Genomic DNA, 11,073 nt, shown 5'->3' on the forward strand with positions numbered 1-11,073 from the left:
TCCATCCCTCCATGTCATCCTCACCCTTTGCCACTCCTTCTCTCCAGGCATTTCCCCACATGGCATCTCTTTGCCATGTACACCACCTCCTTGGGCCCTATCATCCACTAAGATGGCTTCTCACATCACTTCTACGCAGATTACACCCAACTCTACTTGTCTCAGTTTGACTGTCTGACATAGCCACATAGATGCAGGAACACAACCTCCAGCTAAACCTTTTTAAGACTGAACTGCTGGTCTTCCCAACTAAACAAACTATACAGCACAACATAAAAATTGGAGTGAGAAAATCGGAAAGTACAGTAGGTGGCTGGCAGAGAGCTCAGACTTATTTTTTGGTCACAAAACCTGGGTTTTTAGATTTAATTGTGCTAGTTTTTCGCTATGTATTACAAAATATAAGGGCACAAACACTGAACTTATTTGTTAATACAGAACTACTGCCGTTTTAGAGTTAGCTCTGCCATGTTGAATCTTTTTTTTCGAGTTCACTTTCAAGCAACGTACGTGTCGACTGGTGTTACGTTGCTTGGCAATGGTAAACGAAAAGGCTAAAGATTAGAACTATTTGTGTGGGTGGAGGATGAACAAACAATTTTGTGTCTTAAAACTAAATGAATTGGTAATGGAACTCTTGTAGAGACCCTTTCAAGAGAGTTCCATTATCAGCATCATAGTTGGCCCCACAAGACTTCCTTTTTAACATTCCATATGTTATCTTAATGCAGAGGAAGTAGATTGGGGCCCAAATAGAACGTTCAAGCATTGTTTTTGTTTTTATTGTTGAAAGGGTCTATAAAAGCAATATGACACAAGTGGGAGTGGGGATAGTAAAGGATATCCCCACAGCTCTAATTGCCTTCGGTACTCGTCCTTCGGCCTCGTACCTACAGCCGAATTACAACCGTGCCGATATCCATTACCATCGCCACTCCCACTCCCACTGTTATATTGCTTAAATATCTTATGCTTGCCTACAAGTGATTGCTGGGTCTGCTCCCACTTACTTAAATGTTCTCAGGAAGGCTTACGGTATGTTACTCCTCAGCCACTGCATTTCTCCAAGGAATGTTGTCTGGCACTGACACACTGCAATCCAGACTATTCTCATTTGTAGTTCCCAGATGGTGGAATGAGCTACAAAGTGCCACCAGAGTAGGGCCGTCCCACTCTATCGTCAAGAAGCTCTTGAAGAACCTATTATTTTGCCAATACCTCCTATCCTAACACATCTCCACACATGTAACAACCCAACACTCCTAACATGCACTTGCCATGCACTACCTTTCTCCTTTCTTCTTCCTTCTACCTCCTACTACTATCTCCTTTAATCACACTTTGACTAGAAAAATGTAAATGTTATCCATCCTCTTTTCTTTCTCCTCCCCTATAGTTGTTCCTCTCCTTTTTGTATTCTATCTCTTTTTTCTCTCTCTTCTAACCTGGGTCTCTTCCCTGCCTCCGGTACCTTCCTCCTAGTCCGCCCTCTTGTAGTGTGTGTTTCCTATTCTTCCTCCTGTCTTCTGTCTCTCCCACGCTTTTCGAGGGTGTGGGGGTAGGAGTTACATCTTATCAGCTTCATATGTACTACATGTCATGTAAAACAACCTTTCTTTGTGCTAGTCAGCTTTGTTCACATAGATCTCAGGCATATTTCACCTTGGCATTGTAGAAAAAAAAAAGATTTATTTGGATGCTCATATGCCCATCATTCTAGCTTGGAATGTGTGATTGTGAATGCATGAGAGCTTGTGTGTGTTTGTTGACCAAAGCTCTATATATTGGGAAAAGGAGTGTGTGTGTGTGTGTGTGTGTGTGTCCTAGAATGTTTCTGAGAAAAAGACTGGGTGCTGGTGTGTGTTTTCTGTTCTGCCTGACTCATCGTCCGTGTCAGCCATCCAGACAGGTTTGGTCTCCTCGTCAGTGTCTCAGAGGGCTGCGTGTCCCCTGTGTGGGGCTGGGTGCACCCCTGGAGAACAGCCTGGGCAACCCCTCTGTCAGCCCAGCTGTCTGCGGCCTCACCCTATCACAGAGAGAGAATCAGAGGGTGGGACAAAAAAAGTGAAAGAGACAGGAACCAGGGAAGGATGGGGACACGACAGAGGAGAGAAGGGGTGGAAAGCACATAGACTTTGAGAAGACGCAGCAGGCAGGCAGTCGAGTAAGCAAACAGGTAGACACGTGTGTGAAGAGTAGGGGAAAGAGGTAGAGAATGAGCTGTAGGGGAGAGAAGAGGAACCAGTGGCAAGAAAACAGACAGATAGAAAGAACTGTGCATGCAGGCCATGAAGGAGAGAGAGAGAGCGAGAGAGAGAGAAAGAGAGAGATGGAGGTGAGAAAAACAGAGTGAATAGAACAGACGGTCAGAGGAAAGAGTAGAGCGGAGTGCGGAGACCTGTGGGACTATGTGAGAAATGGAGAGAGTGGAGACAATATGCTGAGTGCTACAATGGGAATCACAGACGAACAAAGACGGCTGATGCAGTCAATGGCTGTTTAGTGTGCAATCGTGGCAGGGGACACAATGCAAGTGTCTGCGCACAAGAACCCTACTCTGTTTTGGCATCAGTGTAGCAGCAGAGATGGCTCACAAAGTATGTGAACTGGATATTTAGACATCAGATTTTACTGCAGATAACAGAATGTATCAGAGTAAAAGAGGGGAGGTGGGCGGCGTTGTTGCCAGTGATGAGCGACCAATTTGTGACTTTTCCTAGTGTGCATTTGGCTTACAGTACATACTACATACAGGTACATACAATAGAATTGCTGTCTCTGTGTTTCTTTAGGAAGAGTTGCCGTCTTCAGGAGTATTAGATAGAGCTATTGTACACCAGTTATTCAAAGGAGACTCCTCCATTTACCCTCTTTTTCCAAACCTCATTGCCCTCATTACAGATCATTGCCATGCTTAGGCTATGATGTCTAACTTCCTGATCTATATATCCTGATATACGTGATCTCTATATATGTATTATTCTGCACAAAGGACAAAAGGGAGCGATGACTGCTCTTGCATGGACTGCGTTTACATTTGCATGTAGAGCAAGCAGCAATGCAAGATGCCTAAAACTCTGAAGTATCAAAGAACCAAATGAAATTCCTCTATTAAAAACCATCCATATATTCAGAGCGAAAGAAGGAGGGTGAGAGGAGAAAAGAGAGTGAGAGTGGTGGACACGCTGAGAGAGCGAGAGAGAGGCTTTAAGATTTCTTGATATATTTTTTTTTTCTCTTCAAATGTCTCTTCGCTCAAGCATGCGGTGACAGGAGAAAGGCTTTTGGGGGCACTTGAGTGTGCCAGCGTTAAACTGAATTACATTTCATGAAGGCCTCCCATGCAGGACCAGTGGACAAGGTGCTGTCGGTCAATTAGCATCTGTTGATAACTCAGCGCAACCCACTCAGAAGAAAGGGAGGGAGAAAGAGAAGGAGAGAGAGGGAGGAAGAGAGAGACCCAGAATAAGAGGTAGAGGGGAAGGAGAGGAAGAGACACCCAAAGGAAAGGGGGAAAGAGAGAGACAGAATGAGAGAGAGACAGACAGAGGGGGGGGTGTAGATGGGTGATCTCTCACCCTTCAACACTAGCTGAATTGGGTCTCTCCTCGTTGCTCAGTCCTAACTCTCCGGGGCTTGTGTGCATTTGTGCATGGCCAGCCTGCATGTGTTAGCTGTACTGGGAGCGCTGAGCCTCTCCGGGCCTCGCTAATGAGACTCCAGCACAGCTGAGAGACGAAGGCTCCAGGAGACAGCAGCCACACGCCGCAAGGGAAAGAGCCCCACCCAGGAAAGGTGTGTGTGTGTGTGTGTGGTGTGTGGTACACTTGTTGGATGACTTGAACTCAAATTCTGTATGTGTGTGTGAGAGAGAGAAAGAGATTGTATTTGGGTCTTCAAATACACTTGTTGTGTTTGATACCGTTGGTGTGAGTTTACAATTAAAGTTATAACTATATTCTGAGAAGAAGATGCACTAGGGAAGGGTTGAAATGAGAGAGAGAGAGAGAGAGAGAATTCATCACTTCTCATTAGTCCAAGCCCTGGCAGCCTGCCCCCTCTCTGCAGTGCTGGCTTCCTATAGGTTATCAATCAGACGGCTCATTAGAGGGGGGTGAGCACGTGGCATGTCGCAGAGAGAGAGAGTCAACAACCAGTGGCCCCCGTATGGGGAAGAACCACAATCCACTCCCTAACCAGCACCCCCCCCCCCTCCACCCCCTGCCAGGCACTTCGCCACTGTGTTAAATGTCACCCACAGGTCCCCCCATTGCAGATATATTAGTCTGCTGGTCTTGGAGACCATTGCAGTTAGTTCTCCTCATACCCAACTCCTGAATGGTTTCTAGGCACAATGCACAATGCACTGAACCTCCGATTGGGGTCGTCAACTGTGATTCTCTTGCCGGCTCGGTAGTTGTGTAGCTGTGCTCCTTCTCTCTATTCTGGTGAAGTTGGTTTGGTTGGTGGTGGCAGAGGCGGGCTCTTTTGTGGACGTCCACGTGCTACTAGAGGCTCATGTTCCATCATCCCCTAAGGCAGGGGTCTCAAACTCAAATAAGCCGGGGCCCACGTTTGCCAATGTCATCTGATTGGAGGGCCATGTCAGTGTTAAAGAATAATAATAAAAAAAAAGAACAGCTATTTCCTAAAATGCAATGTTTTTCTCAAATACTGTATTTTCAAACACAAAACTACAAACTGAAAGTGCAAGTCTTTTTGTCTATTTTTAGACACCTGTGCTAGCAACCTTAGCTTATAAATAAAATAATGATAAAATAAATATTACAAACAAACAAAAAAGCATAAAAACAGGTAAGCCTATGTGTGTGTTTCACATCAAGTAAAAATATTTTCCTCTTATAACTTTTTTAAACCTGGCAAACTAGGCGTCAGGGTTAAGAAAGCAACACCATTGGATTTTTATATAAAAATTTCAAAAGGCCATGGCTTGAAAGTGGTCAGAGATAAAGACCTAATGTAAAATCTTTGAGTATAAACAAAAGTTTATGAAGGGGTAAATTTACCCATCTAATTTGCCACTGGATGGCAAGCACCTCAAATTATGCACCTTTCAGTAAATACTGAATGTTGAACATATTTGAGCAGGTTTACTTTCTTTTTTTGTCATATTACCCACATAACAAATGAGCATGAAAACAGTAGGTCGGTCGGGGATAGTTGTGTGTGTGAGTCATGTGAGTGTGTTATCATCATTGAATCTTTTCAAGCAGGGCCATGGATTTTTACTTGCCCTGTCCAAGATGTGCTGGACGCTGTAGTTTATTTTTGTCTGTACACAACTGTGGAAACAAAAAGCTCCAAAGACATTGCTAGTTACAAAAGACATTGCTAGTACACAACTAAATGTTTGTGCAGTGTACACTGTACAAATAATATTGTTTTCCACATTTGCCTATTTATGGGCTTAGTACTGCCCTTGTTCAGGGTCACACAAGCACTCATGGCCATGGATAATTCTAAGCACACCCTCAAGGGCCTGTAATAGCTTGTATTGTTCTCAGAAAGAGAAAAAAAAATTACTTTATCTTATTTCACATTAACATTAGCATTGTAAATTAACATATCTTCTTGCCTCTGCTGCACTATGATTGACCTTTAAATATAAAGGACCTTGCCGTGCCTGATTAATTTAAAGGTAACAGGGATGTTGTCATCCACTCAGAGATGCTCAAGGTTTGCGTCTGCGGCAGCCTCGCATCTGGGGCACACCGAGCCCTTCTGGAAACCTTGGGATTTTCATTCCAGTCCCGGATATTGATTTTGTTTTTTCTTATTTCTCCTCCAGTGCCTACATTTTATCACATCTCTACTGAAAGCCCTTAAAGGAGGACATCTTTATTTATTTTATTTTTTTTTGTAAATCCTCATCATATCTTGTAAATGAGCAAATCAATAAGTTCACTTGAGGTAATCGGCATAAGTGATGAATGGGAGGATAACGACTAACACACAGAAATAACGGCGTCATGGGGATAATTACCAGCATTGGCTGTATGTAACATGAGTAATAGCTGCTTTGTTTGAGGGCTGGGTCATAGACTAGAAGCTAGTACAGTATACGTCCTTCTATATATACACTGTATGTGCATGCACATACATTTTGTCTTGATATATGGTGGTAGTTATCATATGTACTCTGGCAGTGGAGTCCCTGGGGTGAGAAAATGCTTAGAAAGCTTGACTATGCTTTAGTGGCCCTGCAATGGACAGGAGAAGCTCATTAAGGAAGAACTTAGGGTTGGATGATCGGAATTTTCCGGAAAGATTTTGGGAAATGGGGGAAGCACATGCTAGGCTGATACCTGATCAGTGTTCATCCATTCTCTGTCACATGTATCATGTGAGTAGCACACACACACACACACACACACTCATTTAAACTGCAATTACACTTAAAATATAACTCTTAAGCAGATACAGCAGAGAGGTGGATATTGCATGTCCTAAGTGTACAGTACATGTGTGAGTGTATGCGCTCCCAGTTAGCGCAGTTTGCTATCTTGTCGATATCACACAAGTGGATTTCTAAATGCTCTGTGGTTTAGGCTTGAATAAGGTGTCTGCATGTGTGGGCACTCAGACACTCTTGCAGGCCTCGCTGTCTGTAACAGAGATTAATTAACCCGAGTGGAATTGCTGGAGGAGGTAAAGAGCTGCAAGGCCACATCAGGAATCAGATTCCATTAACTGGGCTGCTCCAGTCGCTCGCTTTAATTGGCCCTAAGTGCTCGTCGGGGCGTTAGTCAGGCGAATGGGAAATCTTTTTAGCTCGTGCTGGGGACGAAGGACTGGTGGCATAACAACGCTACTGTGACCACATCAACCCAGGGCAAACATACAGACACTGACACACACACACACACACAAGCATACCCACACACACACACACACACACACACTCTCTCTCTCTCTCTCTCTCTCTCTCTCTTGCTCTAGATCCCTGTCTCTATTTCTTATCGAGTGCTTGGTGGAAAATCATCTGAAGGAGAGGCACTGGGAACAAATATTTAGAGGAGTTAAAGACACTTTTGCTCATCAAGTGAAAGGGGTCCACTGTGATATAATTGTGAGTGATAAAAGTGCTCGGGGAGGAGGGCTTTTGCTGCTTTCTGAAGAGCAGTTTTCCTCCCCAATCCATCCACGGCTTTCTGGCTCCACCGATTATCTTGACTAGCCCGGCTCTTGGCATGTGCTTTCCGAGCTTCTTCAGTATTCCCAGCATGTTCCTCAGCCATGTCAGTCCGCCGGGACTCTGTCAGAGAAAAAAACGCTTCAGTGATCCCACCCTCCACACACACACACACACACAGACACACGTACGTATCAGCTTGATGTAAAACAGGGCCAATTTACTCCCGGCCGGGGCGCACAAATCTACGTGCATCTGTCAGCACTGATCCCTCCCGGCGCATTTAGCCCGAGCAGCCCCTGAGGCAGAAGAGCACCTCGGGGGCAGAGCACAGTCACTCCTGTCATGGCCGCAAATAAACCCTCACAAACACTTACAAATAAATATGCCCCGCACCAACATCAACCCCCACACACACACACACAACTCCCCCAAAAAAACAACACAACAAAACACAAGTACACCGGTCAGCCCTGTCACGCTCCCAAATAAACCCGTCCACCTTCTTGAATGAATACTCTGGTGGAGACATTAACACAGCAATACAGCAGGGTCAATCCTATCACAGATAAAGAATGCTTACAGATATAAAACCCTATACTCAAATCTAACAAAGTTAACATAAACAACACACCCAGTGCTTTATGTACAGTATGATCTCCACAACATCCCATCACTTCCAATTAAATGTCATTATTGATTTAAAAGAAACTGCAGTATTACATAAACATTCTTCATAACAGTTCTAATTCACACATTTAAGAAATTAATACATTTATCAGTAATTTCCAGCCATCTTAACCCAGAGATCCCCTACTCACAATAGAATGGTCATCCCAACTATTCTCCTGGACAACTCCCACTCTCATACAGCTGTTTATGTGCAACTCTTGAAGAAACCTTGTAAGAAGCCCATAGACCTTCAGCTCTCTTGTGAGTGTAGCCTCTCTATCCTTTAGGTTGGTAGTACCATGACCAAATATTTGAAGTAGAAGTAAAGATTACCATAGCAACGGCTCAGGTGTATTGGTGTGCGTGTGTGAATACAAACACCAAATCAAATGTACACAAACACACCAAAACGTGTGTACACACACACACACACACACACACACAAACACACACCCCAGTTTTCCCCATCATCAAATCACATTTATCGAGGAGAGTCGTGGTGTTGGCACGTGATCAATCAGTTTAGAGAGGTGATCCATCTTTTGCTGATTGATCTCTGTTGCTGGATGGACCATTTTCTTTTGTGGTGATGAAGTTGTGCAAACAAACTTGGATTGTTGTGACACATGTACATTATTCTGTTATTCTGTCTGCACACTGGACACTGACACGGCCCTGCTTTGCCAAGATGGATTTTGGCATCTTTCTCTTCGGCCCCTCCCTTCTCTTCTCTTTCATTTCTCTTTTCTCTCATTCTTTCTTTTCTCATTCTACCTCATTCTCTCCATTTCGGTCTCATGTCCCATGTGAAAGGAAAGATGACGTGCACTGAGCCTCTGCATCAGCATCTTCCATGAAACGCAACTTGATTTGAACCACGCTGAATTAAACATTTTTCTGCCATGCCTGGAAACCAAGAATCTGCTTAATCCTATTAAATATATCTAAAAAAAAAAAAAAAAAAATTGCATAGCTTGCATCGTGACAGAGAATTTTTGGCGTGTGTGTGTGTGTGTGCGCGTGTTCTGGCAGGCCGAGATGGAGAGCTGTCTGTCAAACGGTTGGCTCTCTCAGTCTTGAGAGGTCCCTGTGGGGTCTGCTGTAGTGCCTGCCCCTTGGGGGTGGTCCTCTCTCTGTGCCTCGCTGCCCTGCACTGTGAGGGGCACTAGGCCGGCAGACAGGCGTAGGGAGAGGGGAGGAGGGTGGGGCACTAAGGCCCCAGCGGGCCCCAGGGGAGAGCTCTGAAGCTGGGTCATGACAAGCAGCCAAGCAGCCCTGGAGAGAAAGAGCAGCCAGCCTCTCCAGCGCACTTCAGCAGACATTTAACACTGCCTGCCCATCGTCACTGGTGCACAGGGAAAGCTGCCCATGTCTGCCGGAAGGCTGCGTGTGTGTGTGTGTGTGTGTGTGTGTGTGTGTGTGTGTGTGTGTGTGTGTGTGTCATTTTCAAAATGATGGCAAAATGCTCATGATAGTTTTCTCTAAACATGCACTTGATATAGTCAATATACATAGGCCTATACACATACCGTGTTTGAGAGGAGTATATTTTAGTGAGGAAGATTCAAACAGTAAGAAGTTTGTATGGTTACTTCGGTCTGCCTTTCTGAATTCTAAAGTTGAAAAGATTAGAACTTGAGCGGTTTTATGGCTTTTTGAGTGAAATTGGATGCATTGGTTTAAGATGAGAGTACCTCTGCGGACACGGTCTGCATATGGTCTCTGCACACAAGTTAGTTATCCGCACGGTCTGTATGCAATGAAATGTTCATTAACTCCTGCTTCAGCAAATTATTTACTAGATTACTAGCAATGATAATCAAAGCTACTGTAGGTATCTATCTATCTATCTAGATGGAGGAATAAAAGTCTATGAAGAGAAAGTGTAGAGAAAATAGAGACCTGTAAAACAAATGTAGCTTGTTCAGTAGCTGTTTGCTGTAGATTCACATGACGTAGAGATGTGCAGCTTGTGTGTGAGAGGGCAATTTGCAACAGTAAAATGACAATACTTTTGAAACACCAATGTGCATATGTCCATATCCGTGTCCACCAAAGTATATCTGAGCCTGAAGTGGAGGGAATGTCTGTGCGAATTGCTCTATCAGTTCCTCTGCATTACTTGGTGTGTTAAAGACAAATAAGATGTTTGTGTGTGTAATTATGGATCTCTTTCCTCAGTCTACAAACACACACACACACACACACACACACACACACACACACACACACACACACACACACACACACACCTCCATGCTGTGGTAAATATTTGATATGAACTCACTAGGCACACTAGGAGGTGCTACTTGACCTTTCCCTGTGCTGCAATTAGATTTATTTGCCCCCCCTGTTTAATGGCAGTTTTTAATTACGCGGAAGGGCCATCCCTGACGGGGCCTGTGCTTGCTCCAGAGCCACTCTAATTATACGCCACTTTGTCAACATCCAATCAGTGCCACTTATTACCGGGGCCCGGAGTGGGGCGTGGCGGTGTGGCGCATCAATCAGTGCCCTCTACAGCCAGCACATGGACTCTGCCACCAGGCCCCCCTCGCCACGAATCACAACCCTCTTGGCTAGTTCAGTTGTCCCTCTCTGATCCGCTCTGTGGTTTGTGAGTGTGCACACGTGCAGCACACTCATTATTTGATGCTCCGCGCTCTTTATTTCCCTGTTTTCTGACCGTGTTTGCACCAGCTTTCGTTTTACTGACCCTCTCAGGCTTATGTCTGCTCTCTCTCTCTCTCTCTCCCTCTCTCTCTCTCTCCATCCCTCCTTCCCCTCCCTCTCTCCCTCCCTCTATCTCTATCTCTCCCTCTCTCCCTCCCCCCCTCTGTCTTTCTCTGTCTTGCTCGCTCGGTTCTCCTCTTTGTCACTGTTACAGAAGCCATGAGTGGCTCTCGCAACGAGAGGCGCAGTGGACTGGAAATGGCTCGTAGCCTCCTTCACCCGTTTCAGTCTCTCTGTCCTCTTGTTTGCCTGTCTCCTCTCTTTCACTCTCTCTGTGTCTCCTTCTTTCCCTCTGCTCTCTCTTTTGACCCCCCCTCGCCCTCTCTCTCTTTCTCTCTCTACATCTCTTCTGTCTTCTCTCTCTTCTCCTCTCCCCTTGGCCTCTTAGGTCGTATGTGCTGGGGCCTTATATCAGTATAATGGCAGCTCTGTGCTCGGAGCGGTTCTCTGCTGCAGGATAGCACACAGCTGGCTCTGTTGAGCCCTGAACTGAACAGGCAGGCTGTGGAGGATGA

General features: G+C 45.1%; 1 protein-coding gene across 3 annotated transcripts in view; it reads left to right on the plus strand.

The window, feature by feature from the left end:
* The window catches only part of rsu1 (Ras suppressor protein 1), a 37,453-nt gene that overhangs the window by 24,169 nt on the left and 2,211 nt on the right, over positions 1-11,073 (plus strand). The gene's annotated exons all lie outside the window — the stretch shown is intronic.

Source organism: Alosa alosa, chromosome 16, assembly GCF_017589495.1.
Source record: "Alosa alosa isolate M-15738 ecotype Scorff River chromosome 16, AALO_Geno_1.1, whole genome shotgun sequence".
Classification (NCBI taxonomy): Eukaryota; Metazoa; Chordata; class Actinopteri; order Clupeiformes; family Clupeidae; genus Alosa; species Alosa alosa.